This window comes from Triturus cristatus, chromosome 6 (genome assembly GCF_964204655.1).
Source record: "Triturus cristatus chromosome 6, aTriCri1.1, whole genome shotgun sequence".
Lineage (NCBI taxonomy): Eukaryota > Metazoa > Chordata > Amphibia > Caudata > Salamandridae > Triturus > Triturus cristatus.
Genome location: NC_140589.1, coordinates 259,850,998 through 259,875,259, shown reverse-complemented (window position 1 = coordinate 259,875,259; position 24,262 = coordinate 259,850,998).

Below are 24,262 nucleotides of genomic sequence, written 5' to 3'. Positions count from 1 at the left end.
CTGCCTGTCTGTCAACTAGTCTCAACTGTGCTCGCCCCCCGGCCCCACCCCCTTCATGTCCGACGCAATGCATCATTTGCATTGCCATTGCTGCCGGTCTACTCTGGGGATTGATTTGCGTGCATGGTAAGTGGGGCTCCGCCCCTGCGCCCCAATGGACGCACCGCCGCTGATCCTACATATGGGAGCAGGACGCCATTTAACTACGTGGCTTTACAAAGCCATACGGGAATTGACTAATAAACCATTGGCGACCCTCCGGGCCACCTGGGAGGCAGAAATCGGGCGGGTGCTTCATGACGGGGAGTGGGGGAAAGCTTTGAGATACCCTAAGAAAGTCTCCAGAAACGCACGATTTAAAAACATCCAATATTATATCCTACACAGGGCCTATCTCACACCTGCACGCCTCCAACGATTCTACCCCGACACTCAGTTCCTATGCCCCAGATGTCAAGAACAAAACGCAGACTTTCGGCATATGTTCTGGAGCTGCTCCGTCATTCAAATCTTCTGGCATCACATACACACCGCTTTGGGCACCCTCACTGGGCTAACCTGCATGAACACTTGGGAGGCCAGCGCCATTGGCATCTTTCGCATCAGTAAGCAACACAAGGTGCAGACTCGCTTCCTCTCCTTAGCGGTGCTCTTGGCCAAACGCAGCATAGCCATGCATTGGCGTTCCCCCATCGGCCCTCCGGTGGCAGCGTGGGTGGGAGCTACACTCAAATGGGCGGCGGCGGAGGAGGAGACATTACGGGAGGAGGAGGTGAAAGGGACCCGCAAGCACCCTATATCAATGGAATGGGCCATGTTACTATATCAGTTTAGGCAGCTCTCCCCGGGGGCGGACACGCCAGATGACGCATCTACACAACTAATCCGGAATACACAATCACAGGCTCTGCCCACCTGAACCCGTAGGCTCCCAGCCGTGCGAGACCTTGACAGACCCTAGCTCCAGGCGCACTGTTACGATTTTCGGTCGCAACGACCAGGATAGGCACACATGGTATTAGAGGTACCTCACCATCACAACGCTGCATTCCCCCCCTAGTGCAATTGGATATATTCTTCCATATTCATCCCCTAGTTTATACCTTTGTTGAACCCCAGTTCCTTGCCATATATGGAACCCGAGATTGTAGGCTGTGAACGTCATGATGATTGTATACACTGTTTAGGCCTCCTGGTAACGAATCATCAATCAATACAATTGTTGTGTAACCTTACAGGATGTATGATCGGATACGACCACTTGACGAATATGTATGATGTACAATATAAGAAATGTGAAAATGGCAATAAAAATAAGTTTAAAAAAAAAAAAAGATATGTGTGGTGTTCCATAAGTGTTTCATTACTGCCCTTCCAAATTAAAAAGGCATCATCAACGTATCGGCCAAAGAAGAGGATATTATCAATCCATCTTTTGGCCCCAGAGTCCCAGGCATGCTCCATCTCATACAAACCCATAAAGAATTTCGCAAAAGATGGAGCAAACCTGGAGCCCATTGCTGCGCCCTGTTTCTGCAGAATCCATTCTCTATTGTGCATGAAAGTATTCTGAGTCAGGATCAGCTCCGACATTTGCAGGAGCATACAAGTATGCTCTAAATGTTTTGCATTTTGTTTATATAGATAATATGTTAATGCTCTCAGTCCACAATCACTCTGTATGCAGGTATAGGGACTCTCCACGTACATGGTGACAAACGTGATGATGTCTCTTTCCCATTTGAAGTCTTCCAGCTTACAGAGTAAGTCTCTACTATCCCTCAAATATGAGGGTAGATTTTGCACAAAAGGTTGGAGAAAAGTATCCACATACTGTGCAATCCTTTCTGTGGGGCCCCCCATTGCCAGATATAATTGGCCTCCCCGATTAGAAGGGGCCCCCCTTATGTATTTTTGGGAGGGCGTAAATACAGGGGTGTCTAGAATTCTGGGCCAGAAGATGCCTAAACTCAAAATTAGTGATGAGACAGGACTATGCCAATCTGTTAGTTGGGCATTGATATTCCTTTCGATCATAGTTGTTGGATTAGATTTAAGCTTTTCATAGCAGGAGCTCTGACTGAGCTGCCTATCTATTTCAGCTATATAGTTACTACGGTCCATCAGGACAATGTTGCCCCCGTTGTCCGCCTCACGAACCACTAGATTGACATCCTGTTTAATGGATTCTAAAAAGACTCTGTCTTGTTCAGTCATGTTAGAGGGATGTGTACATTTATTATCCATTGCATGGGCATCCTCGAGCTAATATAAATCTTGAGTAATTCTACACGAGAATTCATCAATGATAGAGTTTGTGGTGCTAGGAGGGATGAATTTCGATTTTTGCCATAGGCCACTATCTATGGTCACGTCCTCAAATATATCAAGATCTCGTGCAAAATCTATCAAACCACCCGAATCATATTCATCATGCAAAGTTGTAATCAGATGAGTAACATTCAAATCAGAAATTGTAAATTCTGAATCACAGCTAGTATCAGGTATAGACAATTGAACAGTTGGATGTTCTGCAAAATATTTCTTTAAAGTTTACGTACACATGTAAATACATTATAATGTACATTTACAAAGAGTGGTTTGTCAGTAAAACAAAAATTCAGACCCTTACATAATACAGAGATCTCTTGTTTGTTCAAAATTCTAGACAACAAATTGACTACACTGAAAGCATTAGTCATATCCACATCATTACTACTGTCCACTCGTGGTTCACAATCTTCACTGTTTCTTTCCCTGTGGATCCTCCACTCATTTGTTCCTGCCCTTGTATTTTTGGACACCCCTCCTTGTTCTTCATTGAAATATTTCTTTTTGTATCCTAATCAGTAGCGTTGTACCTCCGGTAAAAAAAAACAGATAGAGGGTTAGAAATAGCAGCTGAGGTAGGGCCCTCACCAGGATCGCTTTCTACTGAAGGGATGGAAGTACTGCTTGAGGAGATGCTAGATTCCCTGACATCGGTAAGATGTAGGTTTGGTTGAGATCTCATCATATTTACATGAAAACATAAATATACGACCCCTGTCATAGTCCCCTTGTTTCTGTTGGTTTTTTATCCTTGAGATATATTTGGTAATTTGCTAACTCTTTCTTTCGAATGACTTGATTTTTTGCAATGACATCCGTCAAATTGGTGTCATTTATTTCCTTCTCTAATTTCACTACATCTTCTCTAATTCTTTTGACCATCCGTTTCGAATTTCTGATGAGAATGTCCATCATTTTATACGATGAAACATACAATCCCTTCTCCCATTCCACTAAAAGATTTGGGTCTAAGAACTCATAGTTGGGAAAAATGAGGATACGTAATCCACGTGGGATTTCGCTATACTCTAAGTATTTTTTTAAGTTAGCACCGTCCCACCATTTGGCGAGTTCTTGCTTCTTAAGCCTCTCCAAACCGAATAAATTTATTTTTCAAACCTTCATTCTTTGATGATTTGGGTATAGGGTTACTTGTAGTGTCATTTTTTGAAATATTAAAAAGATCTACTATCAACTCCTACCTATTGTTGTCGAAATCCATGACAAATATTAAAAAAAGGATCAGTGACTGAACTGTGCTAGGAAGCCCAAAAATTTGAAACAACAGCACAGAAAAGGTCAAGGCACGACACCCTGCAGCAGTCAATCAAGCAATCAATCAATCAGGGGATTATAAACCGCACTACTCATCCGTGAGGGTCTCAAGGCACTGGGGGGGGAAGGGGATGGCGGCTCCGGATCAGTCGAAGAGACAGGTCTTGAGGTCCTTCCTGAATGTGTGCAGGGTCGGGGAGCGTTTGATGTTCAACGGGAGCTCGTTCCAGGTTTTTGCTACGATGTAGGAGAAAGCTCTCCCGCCCGTTCTGTTTCTGCGGATGCGGGGGACCTCTGCTAGGGCGAGGTCGGCGGAGCGGAGGTTCCTCTTGGATATGTGGAAGGAAACTCTCTCGTAGAGGTATTTGGGTCTGATGTTGTTGAGGGATTTGTAGGCGTGGGTGAGGAGTTTAAAGGTGACCCTCTTCTCGACGGGGAGCCAGTGGAGGCCTCGCAGGTGTTGCGTCATGTGCTCATGTCGCGGTGTCCCGAGGACAAGTCTGGCTGCGGCGTTCTGGATGGTTTGGAGTTTGTGTAGAAGGGTGTTGTTGATTCCGGTGTAGACGGCGTTGCCATAGTCTAGTCTGCTGGAAATCAGTGCATCGGTGACAGTCTTTCTGAAGTCGGGGTGATCCATTTGAAGGTCTTACGGAGGATGCGGAAGCAGTTGAAACTGGTGGAGGCGACTGCGTTGATCTGGCTGTTCATGGAGAGGGAGGAGTCTAGGATGATGCCGAAGTTCTGAGCGTGGTTTGTAGGGGTGGGTGGGTTCCCGAGGGCAGAGGGCCAACAGGTGTTGTCCCAGGCGGAGGTGCAGGGGCCGAGGATGAGGACCTCTGTCTTTTCTGAGTTTAGCTTCTGGCAGCTGTCCTTCATCCAGGTCGCCACATTCTTCATTCGTTCCTGGAAGCAGAGTCTGGTGTCTTCAGGAATCTTCGTGAGCGAGAGGATGAGCTGGGTGTCGTCGTCGTAGGAAACGATGCTGAGCCCATGCTGTCTGACGATGGCGGCGAGGGGGGCCATGTAGATGTTGAAGAGCGTGGGGCTGAGTGAAGGTCCTTGGAGTACTCCGCAGTTGATTTCTGTTGGTTTGGAGATGGAGGGAGGGAGTCGGACCCTCAGGGTTCTGCCAGAGAGGAAGGATTGGATCCAGTCGAGGACGGCTCCTTGTATTCCTGTGTCGTGTAGTCTGGCTGCGAGAGTGCGGTGTGAGACTGTGTCGAAAGCTGCAGAAAGGTCTAGAAGGATGAGGACCGCGGACAGAGGGGGTTGATGCTCATCTCCATCGATAGGACTTGAGTCCTAAAGCCCTGATTAAGGGAGGGGGGAAGGGGTTCTTGGGGGGTGGGGCAGGGGGTACAGGGTCGGGGAGGGGTAAGGGGTGTTGGGGAAGGTGGTGGGGCAGGGGTAGGGTCGGGGGTAAACGAAGAAAATTCCAGCTGGTTCCAAGTGATAGAATTGAAAAGAATATTTTTGTCTGGTGTACTTATGCTATTAAGAATTCAATTATGTCGAATCACTATTTAGGCAGTATCAATATTGATCTGAAGATTATGGTTTTGAGATTAATTTTCCATGTCTCGTAGTATTAAAATTTGTTCTTTCAATGTATCCGGACTTAACTGTGCTAATAAAAGACGGCGTATAGCTGCGGAAATTCGCTTTATCCAACGAGATATTTTATGTCTGCAAGAAACACATTTGTCTTGGGACAACAGGTCACTTGTATCAGATTTGGGCTATACTTTGAATGTCGCTTCCCAGCAAACTAATAATACCAGAGGGGTTATGATTCTTTCTAGACCGGATATTGTATAGCGGGCCGTAAATTAGCTGATAAATGGGGCAGATGGGCTATATCAGAGCTTACAGTACGAGGCAGGGTTCTCACAATTTGTTCAATATATGGATCTAACGTAGATGAGGCTGAAGTTCTGGAATCATTAAATATGGAGCTTGCTAATTGGAGAGTTCCGTTAATCTTATGTGGCGATTTGAATATTAATCTGAATACTATGGAACTAATGGCAGGTTTAGAATATTATCAGGGAAGGAAACCACAAGTTTTTAAGGCCCTATATAATTTAGTCAAAGATCACGGCCTGGTGGACATTTGGAGTAGAAACTATCCTACTCTTCCGGGATATACCTACTATTCCGCACCACACAAGAAACTTGTTCGATTAGACTATTTTTTTACGTCTTCAACTATTCACAGTCAGATAAGGATACAGACCTTCCCTAGAGTTACCTCGGATCATTCTCCTATTCTAATTGAATGCTCAATTTTAAAGGAGATAAGTACTAGAAGGAGTTTTTCATTCGATAGGAAGCTCTGTTTTGACGAGCAATATAGAATTCACATGACGGACTGGATAACAGAATTCTTTAATATTAATTTAGGCACTGCTAACATTGTAATAGTTTGGGACACATTCAAGGCCTGTTTCAGAGGTGAAGCGATAAAATTTGGTTTATATCGTCAAAATAAATTACGGGCTCAAATGGGGGAGCTTTATGAGCAATTAAAAATAGCGGAAGTACGGCTTGCTAAGGCATTAGCAAAAAAGGATAACTCAATCCAGATATCCGCAATAGAAGTAAAAATTGCACAGTGTAAGGCGACTATAACAGGAGTGTGGGCTGAAGAGATAGCTCGGAAGTATCTTGTAAATAGAAGACATATCTACGAATATGCAGATTCTATTGGTCGCTCTTTGGCACTAAGATTGAAAATGAAGGCGACCTCTCGACTGATTTCGAAATTACAGGATCAATCTGGGGTGGTCCGGGAGGCCCCGTCTTCAATTTTAGAAATATTCCATCAATTTTATTCGGAACTTTATACTCAGCAATTAAATTCCACCATAGCTCATATACCGGAAGACGCCATATTAAATAAATTAACTGATATCGAGGCAGATGTTTTGGATAGTCCCTTTACTATGGAAGAATTAGAGAGTGCTGTTAGAAATACACCTAATGGAAAAGCCGCTGGTCCCGATTTTATTCCTGGGGAAGTTTACAAATGCTTCTTTGAGCCATTAAAGAATGTGATGCTAGAAACGTTTAGGATGGCACAAACTGGTATAGCTCCAAATACATGGAATGACGCCTCTATTGTTGTATTTGGTAAAAAAGGGAAGCCCCCGGAGTTACCTGGTTCTTACCGGCCAATATCCTTGCTCAATTGCGATAGTAAGTTATACTCCAAAATGATTGCGAATCGCTTAGCTAAGGTTATATCTTCATTAGTAACAACAAATCAGCATGGCTTCATACCGAAAAGAGGCACGGTCTCTCATATAAACAAAGTTATTACTTTATTTGATATTGCAGATGTGGAAAAGAGGGACTTAGCTTTGATACTGCTAGACGCAGAAAAAGCTTTCGACCGCGTAGAGTGGGTCTATCTATGGGAAGTGTTGAGAATGATGGGCTTTAGAAAAGCTTTTTTAACGGCAATTCAGGTTCTATATAAGGCTCCAAATGCCAGGATTACTGCTATGGGTCTGAAATCTGAGAAGATTAATATAACCAGAGGCACACGACAAGGGTGTCCTTGCTCCCCTCTACTTTTTGCATTATATATTCATCCTTTTATTATTAGGCTACAAAATTCTCCTTATATTAAACCTTTTTCTGTTACAGGTATTTCATTTACAGTATTTGCTTATGCTGATGACATAGCCATAGTGACAACTGATCCTAGCGAGGCAATAGGGGAAATTGAATTTTTAGCTAAAGGTTTTGGAGCTATGTCCGGGTATAAATTAAATTCTGCTAAAACCCAAGTTCTGTGTACTAAAAACATACAATTTAATGATCTTCGGGCTGCAGACGAGGTCACCTATTTAGGTATTAAAATTAAAACTCAAATGCAAGAGATTATTGATAGTAATTGGCAGGAGATTATATCTCAAATCAAGCACTCATTAGATAGATGGAACAGACTTCAATTATCAATAATAGGAAGGGGAAATATCATCAAGATGATTATCCTTGCTAAGATGCTATATTTATTTAGAAGTATTCCATTGGAATTTTCATTCAAACATATACAGCAATTACAAGATATCTGTGGGAAATTTTTCTGGGCTCCGGGCAAAGTTCGAAGAGCTATGAAATGGTTGACGTTACCGGAGGAAAGAGGAGGGTGTGGCTTGCCTGACTTTTTGAGTTATTACTATATATGTTTTTTACAAAAAATGAGCTATATACTGACTGGGGAACCTCCAAAAAATGAAGCGGATGCCCCATCCATTTTCTTTCTATTACTGGGAGAACAGGCAAAAGGCTGCTTATTAAAATAACTTGAAGGTAATTATTACAAGCATACCCGATTTAAGGTATTGATCTCAGCATTTAAAGTATGGAGAAATGTCAAGAAATTGATTAAATTGGATAAAATTACATATTATACTCCTTTTGAGGCTGATAAAATACTCCCTTCCGTTTTTTGGGATAATAATGCAAAGCTGTGGATCAGAAAAGGGATTTCCAAGATTGGTGATCTATATGATAATAAAACAACGCTGGTAACATATGCAGAACTGGTAGATAAATATCAGTTGCCACAGGCGTTGTTTTTTAAATACCTTCAAGTTCGAGATTTTTGCTTGAAGAATCAGATTGAGGCTCTCCCTAATAATTTAATAGAGGGGATCCGTCTTCAAAAAAGGATTGGCTCACTTTACTCGATTTTGACGGAATATAGACATGATGATATTCAAAAATATAATCAGTATTGGATAAATCAGCTAGGAGATCCCCAAATCGATATTGTGGAATCGTTATTTTTTGCTAAAAAAATTTGCTTGGCCGCTAACTTAAAAGTTCAAGTTTATAAGACGATTTTTAGATTATACTACACTCCTAAACGTATGGCAACCTGGGGAGACAAACATAATGGGAAATGTTTTCGGTGTGGGGACCCGGAAGCTGATATGCTGCATATTTTCTTTAAATGTACAAAATTGTTGTATTTTTTTAATAATATTGAAATGTTTATGTCACGGGTATTGTTATGTCCTGTTAAGATCTCCGCTACACTTATGTTATTAGGTTGTCAAAAAACATACAACCACTCTGATTTAAATGAACATAGATACTTTCTATTTCTTGCAATGACTGTTGCTCGTTTATGTATTGCTACGGAATGGCTATCACCTGAGCCCCCGACTTTCGAATTCTGGAGAGCCAAGTTGTATCGTATCTATGAGATTGAATCGAATCTGTATGCGCTGAAGGGGGCTCGGAAGAAACGTATTGGATTGTCAATCTGGGGAGAGCTTACAAATTTTTTTGGGAGGCGGATGATTACCGCAGTACTATAGATTAGGCTCTTATTTGTTTCTTCTTTTCCTGTTAACAGATCTATGTACTTTGATGCTGAAAGTTTATTTTTCATGGCTAAAATATTTATGTGTGATTTACATCATTGGAACTGGCATGGAAATAAAAAAATTTTTTTTTAAAAAAGGATGAGGACCGCGGTGTGTCCCTGGTCAAGCAGCATGCGGATGTCGTCGGTGGCAGCGAGGAGGGCGGTCTCGGTGCTGTGGTTGCTGCGGAATCCAGACTGGGAGGCGTCCAGGATGGAGTTCTCTTCTATGAAGGCAGTCAGCTGGGCGTTAACGACTTTCGGTGACTTTGGCCGCAAAGGGGAGGAGGTAGATGGGACAGTAGTTCTTGAGGTCTGTTGGATCGGCCGTTGGTTTCTTGAGGAGGGGTTTCACCTCTGCCCGTTTCCAGTCGTCTGGACAGATGCCTGATCTGAGGGAGGCGTTGATGGTGCGTCCTAGTTCGGGTGCGATGACGGTGGTGGCCCTATGGAAGATGTGTGGAAGGCAGGGGTCCGTAGGGGCTCCTGAGCGGGTTTTCTTCATGGTCGTGGTAATGAGTTTGATGGTAGCGGGATCCCAGGACGTGATGGTCGTCTTGTCGGCGGGCGGTGGTTGGGGGGGTGGTGATCGTAGTTGATTCGCTGAAGCTGTCATTGAGGGCCTTGATCTTCAGATGGAAGTAGGAGCTGAGTTTGTCGCAGAGTTCCTGGGAATGTGTGACACCCGTGGCTTCGCAGGTGGGCTTTGCGAACTGCTGTATGACGTTGAACAGTTCCTTGGCACTGGTCACGTTGGTCTGGACCTTGTCTCTTATGAAGGTTCGTTTGGTGTCCCTTATGAGCTGGTGGTATTTCTTCATAGCGCTCTTGTGGTTGATCCGTGCTTCCGTGGTTTTGAGGTTTTCTCTAGGCGTCTGCAGGAGCGTCTGGCTTCTTGGAGTTCTGCGGTGAACCAGGCGGCTTTCCGCGGGCATTGTTTGGCGAAGGGGCGGAGGGGTGCGAGCTTGTCAGCGCAGCAGGAGACCCAGTGGTGAAATTCCCTGGCTGCGGCGTTGGTGTCGGTCGTGGCAATGGGGGGGAGGGGTGTGGGGGGGTATATTTGACGGAGGGTGGTGTTGAGGTGTTCCTCTGTGGTCTTGCTCCAGTTCCGTCGTGGCGGGTGAATGGCGGGTTTGCGTGTGGTGGTGGGGTTGAAAGTGAAGTGGATGCAGTGGTGGTCAGTCCAGGGGGGCTGGGTGGTGTGGCAGTAGCGGATGTTTGTTCCTTCCGCGAAGATGGGGTTGAGGGTGTGGCTCGCTTTGTGGGTGGGCGTGTTGACCAGCTGCTTCAGCTCTAGGTTGGCGAGGTTGTCAAGGAGAGTGGTGTAGTTGGGGTCATTGCCGTTGTCGAGGTGGAAGTCCCTAAGTAGAATGTAGTCTGTGGAGGTGATGGAGTGGGGTGCGGCGAGCTCGGTGATGGTAGCTGCGTGGTGGGTGCGCAGTCCTGGTGGTCTGTAGATGAGGGTGCCGCGTAGCATGGTCCTGGGGCTTGTTGAGATCTGGAAGTGGAGGTGTTCTGTGTTGGAGTAGGGGTCACTCGTGCTGGAAGTGGAGAGACGGAGGGGGGTCTTGTGTACGATGGCGAGTCCTCCTCCTGGGTGGTGCGGATGGTCCTTTCTCTGGATCTTGTAGCCGTCGGGGATGGCGGTGACGATGTCGGTACCGTAGCGCACATTGAGAAGGATGCAAGTCAGGATTTTGGTGGAGTGTGCATACGGCGTGCCCTCTGTGGTCACGGGATCGTTGCCAATGGTGAAGGATTCGCGGCAGTGTCTGCACTAGAACTGCCCGTGGGTGGTGCTTGGCGAGGATCTCGCGCAGTCGTAGTGTCTTCCGAGGTTGAGAGCATGGAGGGTGATAGCGTCATAGCGGTGGGGGCTAGGAGAACCAGGGGTCCTGGCACTGGTCGCTGCCGGGTCACGGAGTGGCAAAGACGGGCTTGCCTTAGGCACGCCTGCTGCACGCGACCACGCAGCGGCCGCCATTATGAAGGGGAGGGGGGAGGGACGAGCAGCTGGGAGGCAGGAGCGGGGTGGTAAGGGGAGGGGTCACAGGGCAGCAGCAGCAGAGGGAAACCAGTAAGCCTGAAAACAGGACACAACAATGAGCAGAGCAAGCAAAATGATAATAACAGCAGCAGGCACAATCAGCTTAAAATAAACGTAAAATAAGCCACAGAGTGCACAACAGCGAAAACCTGACTCCGTGTAGCCTCGAACACTGCAACGGAGGGGGCTGGTCTCAGAGGCGATGCGGAGCACAGCAGAGCTGCCGGGGTGAGTGTGGAAATAGGACCGAGGTCTCTGGACTCACACGCGCTCCCCTGCAGCGGCCGCCATTATGAAGAGGAAGGAGGAGGGACGTGCAGCTGGGAGGCGGGAGCGGGGTGGTAGGGGTCACAGGTCAGTGGATGGAGCAGAGGGAAACCAGTAAGCCTGAAGACAGGACACAACAATGAGCAGAGCAAGTAAAATGAAAATAACAGCATCAGGCATAATCAGCCAGACCAGTCAGTCTAGTATGTTACAGTCAGTTCAGAAACATGGTGCACTGAGCCGGGAAGGTGACCTTCCTACGTTACCAAAAATTGGGGATGCCCAAAAACAACAAAAACACAGATTGGCTCTGCACTCAATAGTTACTATGGTCTTTTAGTCATTGGCACTTAGTATCCAAAGTTACAACATTACAACATCATATAAAAGTCAATGCTTGAACAAAAATGACATTGTCATAATGCTTCCAAAAGGAACCATTGATGAATTCTCGCGTAGAGTGACTCAAGATTTATATCAGCTTGAGGATGCCCATGCAATGGATAATAAATGTACACATCCCTCCAACATGACTAAACAAGACAGAGTCTTTTCAGAATCCACTAAAAATGATATCTATCTAGTGGTTTGTGAGGCGGACAAAGGGGGCAACATTGTCCTGATGGACCGTAGTGACTATATAGCTGAAATAGATAGGCAGCTCAGTCAGAGCTCCTGCTATGAAAAGCTTAAATCTAATCCAACAACTATGATGGAAAGGAATATCAATGCCCAACTAACAGATTGGCATGAGTCTGGTCTAATCACTAATTTGGAGTATAGGCATCTTCTGGTTCAGAATTCTAGACACCCCTGTATTTACGCCCTCCCAAAAACACATATGGGGGCCCCTTCCCACCGGGAAGGCCAATTATATCTGGCAATGGGGGCCCCATAGAAAGGATTGCAGGGTATGTGGACACTTTTCGCCAGCCTTTTGTGCAAAATCTACCCTCATATTTGAGGGATAGTAGAGACTTACTCTGTAAGCTGGAAGACTTCAAGTGAGAAAGAGACATCTTCACGTTTGTCACCATGGACGTGGAGAGTCTCTATACCTGCATACAGAGAGATTGTGGACTGAGAGCATTTTTTTTTTAACTTTATTTTTCCAATACATAGCACATACAAACGTTACATATAAGTCACCACGTCCATCATGTCGTAAACATTCACTTCGCAAGTTCTACATGTCTATCTTGATAGTACAATAGCAAGTGTAGTTGGCACGTCAACTACAATGACACATCATAGCAGTAAATATCTTACCCAAATAGCCCTACCACTAGCCCACCCCCAGTTCGTGTCCCAGATGTGCGGGATACCCATCTTCTTGTTTACCTTCAGAGCAGGCACATGGTAATACAACATCACCGATTGTCACCCTCAACGTGTACGTTAAAGATTCTGATACAATCATCCCACTCCCTCAGGCACAATACAATTCTCTGATTGAGAGTTTGAGGCCTGCTTAGTTGCTTCCACATATCTCCGAAATGGGCTCCATATATCCTTGGGGGTGGGACGTAAAGGGTGTGATGCTAGCATAGTTCTCCCCATCAACATTGCAATAGGCTAAACTGCGCAGCCAATCCTGAACCTTGGGTCCTGTTTTCCTGCCCCAGTGTATAGAAATCTCCCTTTTTGCCAGCAGGAGTCCCTCTTTGGGAAGTTGACAGTGTACCCCAGCAGTGCAATCTCTGGAATGGGATCGAGAGGCAGGCCGATCATCTTCCCAAGTGTAGAATGAATGTCCACCCAATAACTCTGCAATCGGGGGCAAGTCCATGTCATGTGTAGGAAGTCGGCGTGAGGTGCCGTGCATTTTAAACATGTATGTGGCCTAGAGGCGTCTATCCTGTGTGCTTTAGCAGGTGTAAAATAGGCACGGCGAAGGAATTTAAAATGAAGCAGCTTGTGCCTGCTGTTAAGAGAGATTTCTTTGGTGGCCGTGCAGCATTTGGACCATTGTTCGTCTGTTATTGGAGCGCCCAAGTCTGCCTCCCAGTCGTGCCGGAGCTTGTCGTCACACACCGGTCTCATATCGGAACTAGCTTTGTACATTTTAGAAATGGGACGCTCTCCGTCAGGGTTCTCTATCACTAGTGTGAGTGGGGGAAATGAGTCTGGTTCAATTGGAAACGTGGGGAGTGTCGCTCACAAGGCCGACCTCATTCGGGTCATAAAAAATCAAGTCAGAAAACTGCTGCCAGTGTACCGTGTATCGTTTTCCAGTGAAAATAAATGTCCCTCAGGATACAAACCCCCTATTTTGACTACGTCTAAGGTAGCCAGTGTGCGCTGTACCAAGCCTTCCTCAGTAATTGGGAACCACCTAGCGTTTGGCAAAGGAAGGTCGGATGAGTATAGGGTCTTAGCACCGGTAAGCTCCCTCAATTTCCCCATGCCCAGCTGTTGGTGGACACCGTTTGTATGTCATGTGGGTCGCGAGGGAAGCCACTAGGAAGAACTGTGGACAGCCAGTCGGGAAGAACGAGATCCGCCTCTGGTCGCAGAAACGGTATTCTTGCATCTGGGTGGAACCATGCATGCGCATAGCGACATTGTGCCACTAAATAATATAATTGTAAGTCTGGCACGTTATACCCTCCCCGTACGTATGGTAGTGTGAGGATCGACCAGCGGACACGTGGCTGCTTTCCCCCCCAAACTAGTCGAGTGAGGTGCGATCTTAATGTCAGAAAAAAACCATCGGTGAGAGGTATCGGAATGTTATTGAAGGGATGTAAAAATTTGGGAAGTACGACCATCTTTAGAATTGCTACCCGACCTGCTAGTGATAATGGTAACCTCAGCCAACGTTCCACCTGTGTCTCTAAAGTGTGTACTGCCTGCCCGTAGTTTAAGCGTATAATTTGTGTGGTGTCCAAGTGGATGTGTATACCGAGATATTTTACCGAATCGGAACACCATTCAAGGGGATACTCACAGTCCCATGGAGTAGTGTTAGTGGTTAATGGAAAAATAATGGACTTGTGCCAGTTTATGCCCAGCCCGGAGAATCTGCCAAATCGGAGGATTTCCCTAATGAGGGGCACTAAGTTTGTTTGGAGTTCCCGGACGTATAGGATGGTATCGTCTGCATAGAGGGAAACAAGGAGAGGGCCGGTGTTAAACTGTAATCCCTGGTGCAGGTGACGTTCTTGGAAATGCCGAATCAGCGGGTCCACTGCTAGTATGAACAGAAGTGGTGACAAGGGGCAACACTGCCTAGACCCACGGAAAAGCACAAAGGGTCTGGAAAGCGTGCCATTCAAATGCAGTCTTGCCGTGGGATTGCCATAGAGTAGTGCAGTAGTGGCAATGACTCCCAACGGCATGCCCATACATTTCATCACTGCAAGAATAAATGGCCATTCCAAGGAATCAAAGGCTTTCGCAGCATCTAATAATATCGCGGCCGCGGGTTTTTTGGATTAATTCTGTGAAGGACTGCGAACAGTGTCTGAAGGTTCAAGGAGGTGGACCGGTGAGGCACAAAGCCAGATTGCACGGGGAGATAATATACTCCATTAATTGAGACAACCGATTCGTGGGGACTTTGGCTAATATTTTGTAATCTAAATTTAACAGGGATAGTGGGCGATATGACCCGCAGAGCGTAGGGTCTTTTCCAGTGAGTACCTGTTTCTCCAATGCTTCCACTTATACCTCAATTAGCTGCGGGGCAAGAAGGTCCTTATATTCTTTATAAAAATCCCCCGTGAAGCCATCTAACCTAGGGGCTGTGGAGCCTCGGATCGTGTCGATGGCGAGCGATACGTCAGCCACCGAGATGAGCTCCGCTAAGAAGTCCTGCATATACCTTTCCAAGTAGACCAGTGCGATCTCAGACAGATAATCATTTTGGGCTGTGCTATCCGAACCCACCCTTGAAGTATACAGCGTAGTGTAATAATCTAGAAACTCGTCTCAAATATCGGAGGTATTGTTGAGTGTGTGCCCAGTGGAGGTGTGGAGTTCAGTGATGTACTATTTGCTGTATGGCAGCCTCAGCATTTGTGCCAACACTCTCCCCGGTCTCTCCCCTTCCCAATAACACATGGCTGTGTTGTATTTCCATAGGTACAATATCTCCCGTTCCGCAGAGTCTCTGTATTCTGACAGAAGGGCTAATCGCTTTGCCTGACCTACAGGGTCCAGGGTCCCCACGGGATTGGAGTCAAGTGTAGTGATGTCGCGCTCAATGCGTGTCATCGTGTTGCGGATGTCTCTGAGCACCCCAGCATGTTTAGAGATACAAACACCCCTAATAACTGCCTTGAAACCCTCCCATAGCGTCACCCAGGAGCTCACGGAACCAGTGTTGATCTCAAAATAGTCTTCGATTGCTTCTCGTACTTCAGCTTTGAAACGTTCGTCATGTAGGGCCCGGCCAGGGAAGCGCCATTGACGTTCATATCCCTCAGGTCGTGGGAGTTTCAAGTGTAACACTAGTGGTCAGAGTATGTCATAGGGAGTGTCGTGAGCGAGGCAAACCAGTCTGTAAATTGAGGGGAGAGTAGCCAATAGTCTATCCTGGTCCAGGTGTTATGTTGGCCAGAGTAGGGTTTCGCTTCCGCCATATATCTGTAAGTGAGTGTTGCTCACAGAGTTCCCTCAGTGCTCATCGTGCCCGTGGTTTGGTGTCAGGGGCCTGTGAAGTGCTGTCGAGTCCAGGGTTGAGTAGTAAGTTAAGGTACCCCCCAACAATAACTTGTGGGCTCTAGTTTCGCCATCTGGGCACTCAGCGTGTGGAAGAACTCAGGGAAGTCAGTGTTCGGGGCATAGATGTTGACCAGAGCGACCCTGTGGCCACTTAGGGATCCAGTGACAATGATGTATCTGCCCTCCTGGTCGCGAACCACGTCACTGAGATTAAAGGGGACTCTTTTGTGTAGTAAAATGGTGGTGCTCCTAACATAACTGCTGTAGTTGTCAAAAAACCTGTGTGCGCCCCAGCTTGCACCGAATTGCGCTGCATCTGTGGGGGGAGGTGTGTTTCCTGCAAATAGCTATGTCTCCCTTGTGTCGAAGCAGGCAGTGAATCACCTGTCGTCTTTTACGATTATCATTAAGACCCCTGACATTCCACGAGATCAGGGATAGGGCCGAGGGGCCGTCAATATTGCCCAGTCGTGCCATCAGAAAAGGGAGTACAATCTAACTTGACAGAACAGCGATGAAGGTCTAACATTGCTAGCGATAGTGGACGAAGGTGCAAACTACAACAATTGAATCGTACAATCCAAACAACCCCACCTCCCCCCACCCAGCCACCTTTCAACCCAAAGGCGGCAAACCCTCTGCAAATAAGCGGAACAGACCTACAAATCTACTTTAAGCATGACTGATATGGCCCAAGCATAGTATTCCAGTGTGAAGAAGAACAAAATCAACGGATACACCATGGAGGGGTGGCAACGCCGGGTCGTGAACCAGTCAAATGACAAAATGATGCAATATGAATAAAATGTTCCCAATTGTATGCACTAGCATGATTAAAACCAAGCAAATGTGTCAACCAGTGCTGGAGTTGGAAAAGAATTCTGCGTTAGCATCCGAGCCACTATGTGGCGGGAAAGGGAGACTCGCTCCCACGGATGATGGGTTGTTTCGTTGTTTGTATGTCCGACAGAATTCTTGAGCTTCAGCTGGAGTGTCGAATATGCGGGACCTGCCACCTACATCAATTCTCAGTCTTGCTGGGTATAGCATGCCATATTTGAGGCCTAGGTTTCGCAGAGCGGACTTCACCCCATTGAATTTATGACGGGCATCCTGAACCATCATTGTGAAGTCCGGATAGAAGGACAATTTTGACCCCTGCCAGTCTAAGCCTCCACGGTCTCTAGCCAGCCTCAGCGTCGTGTCACGGTCTCTGAAGTTCATGAGGCGTGCTATTATGGGCCTGGGAGGAAGACCAGGATTAGGTCTGGGGCCCAGTGACCTATGGGCCCTCTCCATCACGAATCCAGCAGTGAATGACTCCTTGCCAAAGAGGTCGGTAAGTAGATTTTCCATGAAAAGGTCCATGCGTCTGGTGGCTGTCGTCTACGGAACCCCCAGAATGCAGACGTTATTGCAGTGACTGCGGGCCTCCAAATCTTCGTTTTTTTATGGCGACTTCCTAGAGTATGCGTTCCACTCGCTCCAGTCTTTTGAGAGACTGCGCTGTTCCATCCTTGATGTCGTAGATGCAAGCCTCCGCCACATCCAACCGTCGATTGTGAACTTGGATTTTAGCCCACAGTCCCGCAATGTTCTTGTCTAGTAAGTCGAAGCGAGAGTCTAGGGTCTTGAATCATCTCTTGCAACATAGCAATGGAGGCCGCCTCAGTGGTCATGGAGTGCTCCGGGACATGTGTTGTCGGCCATTTCAGAGGATTCCAGTTGCGTTTTATCAGCTACTTTCTCAAAGGGGAGGGTTCTCTGTTAGGGATCTTTGCGGCCCATGCCGCCCTGGGGTCTCCAGGGACCGATATAGTGCAGGGTCTGAGCGTAAGGTGATGATCTGGAGATGCAAGCCAGTCGCAGTGGGCAATGCGTGATGTTGGGCTATAGGACTTCAGCAGCGCAGTGTATTCATTTATAGATCTGCTTGCATGAGGCAAGATGGCAACCAGGGTGGCCATTGAGCAAATGGCACCTCCGGACCTTCTCCAGTTCTTCTAGCGGTATGATCTAAGATTTGGCGCAGGGATCAGGCCCGGGGGCTCATCAATACCCACACCAATATTGGTTGCTGGAGTCGCAAAGTGTTTATTTTGGCCCTCAATGGTGACCGCAATGATTGGGTTCCGGTGCGGCACGAGTGCACACACTATTCAGGCTTGTGGCTGCGGGTCTCAAAAATGGACATGCCCAGTTGTGGTGCTGGGAGGGTTCGTACTGTGCCACAAAACCGAGCAGCTTCAGGGCTCAAGTGTCAGGCGGCCCTCGTCCATCGCGCGGACGTTCACCCCCCCACCAGGACCCCGCTCTGTCGGCACTTCCCCCCCAACAACGGTGGCAAGCGGGCCCTGTCCCCGTGCACAAAGCGTGTTCCTAGGGGGGGGGCGCGAGGCCGGGAGCGAGGTCGGGTAAGTCCGGGATGAGACCAGGTGAGGGGGTGGCAGAGTCCCTGTCAAAGTGCGGTCACCCGCGACTTACCGCACCAGAACCAGGCCACATCCTCCGTGTCTGTGAGACATCAGGGCCTCCCGTGCTGCCGCTCAGCGAAGTCGTCAGGCCGTTCAGCCGCAGGCTTCTCCCAGGTCTCACTCTGCGGGCCGTATCTTCGCAATCCGGGCTATTTTCAAACCGGAAATCGGCTCAGTTGTCTCTGTGCACATTCCGTGGGCCAGCACTGTGGTTTTGGTGCAATGTGCATTATGTTTCTTCGGGCAAAATCTCGATAAGCTGGTACTCCCTCCGAAACTTCTCTACCAAGTGGCCATCTTAGCCGCCGGCTTGGCCACGCCGTGGACTGAGAGTATTAACATATTATCTATATAAATGAAATGCAAAACATTTAGAGCATACTTGCATGCTCCTGCAAATGTCGAAGTTGATCCTGACTCCGAATGCTTTCATGCACAATGGAGAATGGATTCTGCAGAAACAGGGCACAGCAATGGGCTCCAGGTTTGCACCATCTTATGCGAACCTCTTTATGGGTTTGTATGAGATGAAGCATGCCTGGGGCTCTGGGGCCAAAAGATGGATTGATAATATCCTCTTTACTGGCCGATACATTGTTGATGTCTTTTTAATTTGGAAGGGCAGTAATGAAGAACTTATGGAATATCACACATATCTTAACAGTACTACGTTCAATGTAAAACTTACTATCAACAGCTCCAAACAGGAGAATGAGTTTTTGGATCTTAGATTGTATGAAGTAGGTGATACTATACAAAGTGACATTATTAGGAAGTCCACTTCCTGTAATAGCGTTCTTCAAGCTACAAGTTGTCATCCCAAATCCACCATCTCAGCCACACCCTTTGGCGAAATGACAAGAGCACGTCATACTTGTAGCCAAGAAGAAAACTTCAAGAAGAATGTTAAGAAAATAAAAATACGTTTTAGTGAAAGAGGCTATGATCAGAATTGCCTCAGTAAGGCTGAGAAGAAAGTAAATAAAATGGACAGGAAACAAACTTTTGTCACCAAGAATAAAAACATGGATTCAACATTTCAAAAAGAAGTGGCTTTTATAACTGAATATAACATTTACAGTGGCCACATCTATAACATTTTGAAAAATAATTGGCATTTATTAACGTCAAATGGCTTGCCCACAGATATTATCTCAAAAAAACCTAAGGTTGTGTATAGAAAAGGCAAAATAGTAAAAAACATGCTATGCCCTAGCTATGTCAAAGAATCTAAGACTGCTATAAAAACATGGTTACCTGAGAAACCGTGTGGTTTCTTCATCTGTGGTAACTGCTGTGTATGTAATCAAGGTGTGAACAAAATAACAAGTTTTCACTATAATCACTCCAAGGAATTTAAGATCAAATCCTTCATAGACTGCAACACTACTTATAAAGTATACCTTATAAAATGTGCATGTGAGAAGGTATATATTGGCAGCAGTGTGCGCAGCTTAAAAGTTGCAAATGTGTGTATCAATAGCTTGTGAACTTCAACTGCAGCTTGTGACTTCAAAACCAATGATAATTTAGGATCTGCAAAGGTGAACTGTGTCGGCAGTCCTAGGGGTGTGCAGGCAGAAGCTGGTACTACCCACCACCCCATGTCTTCACCAACAGGAAACATTTTTGTAAAAAATGTTTTTAAAATTGGCACAAGACAGCTTTTTGTTTTTTTAAAAAAAAAAAGTTTCTCGTTTCGGAAAACAAACTCAGGGATGTAGGCCATGGCACGCCTCTATTCATGTATTTCAATATTCCTAAGGCAGGTCGTTTACGGCCCTCAGAGAACGGACAATTCATAATGTGACCCATTAGAACATAGGTCATGCTGCAAAGTGCACAACCATTTGCAAACCAATCGCCGTTCAAACTGCACATCCCAGTTTGCTCGGGGTGTTCATAGATCCAACCCTAGGAAACTCTTAAGTGTCAGCAATTCACAACTAATACATGAGAAAAGTAGAGAAACAAAAATGTGCCTGGCTAAAACCACAAATGTGTGTAAGATTTGTGTACAAGCTGCAATCATGCAAGCATAACGCGCTTAGATCTGGCTTCTGTCATTAACAGCCAGTCTGGTGTAACACCTTTTTGGGGGGTCTCAGGCCAGTCAGACCTTAGTGGCAGATAATGGTTATGGCTTTTGTAGTTTAGCAAAGAAATACTGTTTTACTCAAACTGAATCACCAAGCAACAAGGTGAGGCTTACTCCATGGGGCGCTGTAGAGAGCGGGAGAGGAAAAAAATGGGGGAGGGGTGACACTAAGTGGTACCTAACTTGAACGTGTATACTGTTCTTTACACACAAGTGTAAAAAGAAAAAACAAGTCTGCAGATAATATCAAATATCCGCGCCCAGAGTCACCGCGATTAAAGCGTGTCTACTTCCTGCACGGTAGGCAGCGCGTTTTCATTGAACAGTTAGTCATATCCCAATGTTTCCCTATAGGAAACATCGGACCTTATAAAAAACGTTTTTAGGAGAGAGATTAAAATGCGCCACCTAGGTGAACCTTTTATTTCAGTATACCAATTAATAATCTTTATTTCGGTTTAAAAAAAACCCATAAAAGGTTGACAATTAAAAAAAGCGTTACAATAGTCAACATCATATCATAACAAACTAAAAACACTATACCGACAGGGACGCTGGACACTTCTTAGAGTAATAGACCATTCTTGAACATTAAAAAAAATATATATACATAAAATCTCACAGTTTAACAATTTTGTTTTAAAATGCATTGGAGGAGTATTACATTTCAGGTTACCATAACATGACATTCAACTAAACGCTTCAAGGCATAAATCTGAAATAGTGTATGGAAAGACACTTTTTTCCTTAATATAGTATAAAAACTAGTCTATAACTAATTTTAGATTTCATTATATCCTAACGTGCATGTGCAAAACCCATTAAGTTTCAGGTGTAGCCACCTAGAATTTCAACACTTCCCTTTTTCTTATTAAACTTACACCGAACAGATACCTGCTGACACTAAAAACCACTGGTTGTGTGGTATCTGAACGCAATATTCTTTCTGCCTCATGGCAAGATCTAGTGCAAAAAAGCCGGCAAATGGGTTTAATCCATTTCCTCCTATATTGTATATAAGCTGGGCAGAAGAATAGTAAGTGCAATTCATTCTCTTTTGTGCCTGTGTCGCATAGGACACATCTCCCCACATCCCCATGCCTTGAGACCCATTTTACTGTGTTTGCATTTATCTGTAAAACACCATACCGGAATTTCAAATATAGAGATTTAGCTAACTTTGGGCGTATTTCGTCCAGAAATGGCTCAAACTTCCAGATTGTTTTCATTTGGAGGAACCGTGTTGTCAATGATCCTAAATTTCAGCAGTGGGACGAAGTATCTTGAATAAAGGACCAAAAGGTTTGCTTCAAAAGCTTTTTTGAAGCCATGGTCAATCCAGAGTCCTAATTTGAAAAACCAGTCATGTATATGCTTCAACCAAGGCAAACCAGTGCCACTTTTGAGCATTAAGATTTCCTCAAGCCCTTCTCTATAATGGATGAGTTCATCTGTAGGCAACAGGCGGACCCAGAACAATAATGGCCGTAGGTTTGCCTGATCATCTGTACGGTGAAAGTTTAGGTCCATTGCAATCGGGGTTAGCGGTTTGCGAGTCGGAAGGCTTAATAATTTCCTCAGAAACTTGTTTTCACCCACCTTAAAAGTATAATTCGTCAGGGGGCCCCACAGTTCTGCCCCGTATAAGGATGCTGATTGCGCCCTATATTTATATACCTCAAGGGCAGGAGAGACTGCTTTGGACAAACTACTCTAAAATGTTCTTATTATTGGGAGAGAGTTTTGGAGTAATATAGTTTTACTTTTCTCCAACTGTGGTCTCCATGTCATTTAGTGTCCAAAGTAATACCTAAATAGTTAATATGATGCACATATTCTATCTCTGGTTATTGACAGTTATTTTTTTTCTAAAGGATTTATGTGGATTAACTGCCATATATTTAGTTTTACTCAAATTTATTTCCAAGCCCTTAGCCTCGCAATATATCCCAAAAATATTTATTAAACTTTGCAGGCCTTTAGGGGTCTGGGAGATTAAAATTGTATCATCAGCGAATAGGAGTGCCGGTACACGCACCCCCCCCCCAACTTAGGAGAATCATGTTCACAACCCAAAAGGTATTCAGAGATGTCGTTAACATATAGTGAAAATAAAGTAGGGGCCAACACACATCCCTTCCTTACACCCATTTTTATCTGAATAGGATCAGTAAGTTCGCCCATTGGACCCCATCTAACCCTTACGAAATTATCTTCGTGCAATCTTATTATCTGCAAGAGGATTTCCCCCGGTACCCCCTGTTTTTTTTAGGGATTTCCAGAGGTGATTTCTAGGGATGAGGTCGAATGCTGCCTTTAAATCCACAAAGGCGATGTACAGGTGGCCCTTCTTAAATATTGTAAATTTCCAGGTTATGCAAAGAAATCTAAAGACCTGATCATTTGTACTAGTTTTGGTTCTAAAACCTGCCTGATATTGCGATAAAATGCTACACTCCTCAATCCAATCGATCAGTTTATTTCAAATTTGCCGTGTGTATATCTTCTGTAGAACGTCTATTAAACTAATTGGTTGGTGGTGCGAAGTGTCATGGCGGTTACCCTTTTTAAAAATAGTTGTGATCTCAGCCCCTCTCCATGTTTCCGGTATGGGTGCGCCCGAGGCGACCGAGTTACACAAAAGATTAATATAAGGGCCCCAAACCTCTTTGTCATGTCTCAATAGATCGCCTGGTATCTTGTCAGGACCAGGTGCCTTCCCTGGTTTTACTGCGTCTATTGCTGCCATTGTTTCTTCCAAACTAAATGATAATGGGGCAGTACTTGAAGCTATATCATAGTCTTGGGGACTGTACTCAATGTCATTCATAGATGTAGAATAGAGGCAGGAGAAATGTCTTACTCAAATGTTTGTGTCTAAAAAAAGGTCTTTACTACATCTCCCGTTCTTGTTACCTTTAGATAACAAGCGCCAAAAGCCAGATTGGTCTTGTGCTTTGGCTGCAATAATTAATTCAGTCCAAATATTGTCATCCCATTCTTTTCTAGTTTTGGTTAATAATCTCTTATATTGAGCCCTTTTGTCCCTTAAGGCTACTATATTTTTAGTTTTAGTTGCCAAAATGAGCTCCTTTTTTGCATTACGACATTCTTTATTGTACCAAGGACTGTTCAACTGACTCGCTTCTGTTATCCCATTTTTACGTTCCTTCAGGATCTTACTTAGTATAGGCGTCAGATCTTTTAGCAGTCTATAGTGAATTTCCAGAATTGGGATCTCTGAGGCGGGTAGATCTACATACGGGGAAATCATATTTGCAAAAATATCGTAGATCTGCTTAACTGCTACTTCATTTCCCCCTATCGAGGGCCATTTTAAGGCTCTACGATTATTACTTAGTAATGGCTCTATATCACTGCTATTGATATCTCTAGCCCTCAAAGCAACTAACTGAAATAGGTGAACAGCCAGTGTCAAACATAGCGGGTAGTGATCACTCTCAGATCTATCATCGACTACTAAGTCATGAACCGTTGGCCACAATTCAATCGAAACTAATATGTAGTCTATGTAGCTCTCCGAGTTGTTCTTACTAAATGTGGGAGCATTTGGACTGTCAGAAGGTAGTCGACCATTACAGGCTCGTAGACCGTGCCCCAAAACCAATCTTAAGAACTGCGCAACAGCAGTTGTACAGGATACTACCGGGGTACTTCCCAATAGGGTAATGTTGTTAGCCACATCTTCTTCTTTGAAG